This window comes from Trachymyrmex cornetzi, unplaced genomic scaffold, assembly GCF_001594075.2.
Source record: "Trachymyrmex cornetzi isolate Tcor2-1 unplaced genomic scaffold, Tcor1.1 C3790834, whole genome shotgun sequence".
Classification (NCBI taxonomy): Eukaryota; Metazoa; Arthropoda; class Insecta; order Hymenoptera; family Formicidae; genus Trachymyrmex; species Trachymyrmex cornetzi.
This window is the reverse complement of record NW_017294071.1, coordinates 1-607: the sequence shown is the minus strand read 5'-3', so window position 1 is coordinate 607 and position 607 is coordinate 1. Positions and strand designations below refer to the sequence as shown.

At 42.5% G+C, this 607-nt stretch overlaps 1 pseudogene; it reads right to left on the bottom strand.

Moving 5' to 3' along the window:
• Nucleotides 1-4: 4 nt before the first annotated feature.
• Nucleotides 5-526, bottom strand: LOC108771007 (uncharacterized; annotated as a pseudogene).
• Between the last annotated feature and the right edge of the window lie 81 nt (nt 527-607).

Sequence of the window (607 nt, the reverse complement as noted above, 5' to 3'; positions counted from 1 at the left end):
TTTGCTGCATTCTTCAGGCTGTTCTTGCGGCTTTTGAACATTCCATGCTGCGGCGATCCTGTCTTGTCATCCGCTTCTCGTCGTATGATTGCGCGAAATTATTTGCTTGCAGTCCGATTACAATTTCTAATTTGTTCATAATCATCAAGATAGCATTATAGCCTTCGTTGAACACTGCAGCAGCAATAAATGCAGCAATATTAACGATTTTTGCTCCGGAATGCAGGTGTTTAGGGGCTAAACGCCAAACTGTGGCATTGAAGCTTTCGTTCGCATTTTGCGTATAACCACCTAAACACCTATTCAAAAGCTCATCTTTTGAAAGATCCTTGAAAATGAGTAGAATATTCTTTTCTACATCCGGATGAAGAGGAGAAGGATGCTTGTAAGAAGCCGTTTTGCCAATCGATTCAGCCTTCCGCCACTTACACCAGCTATCGGCTCCGGCCGGACAATTTTGATGCTTCGGTTTCGCATCCGTAGAAGTCAGATGCTGGTCGAATGTTGCTTGAATGGCCGTTCTCATGTCTTGTACCGAATTTACATTTCGACGAATAGCTAGCCCGTAGTACCGTGTAATTTTTTTTATAAGTACGTCAGTTAATTT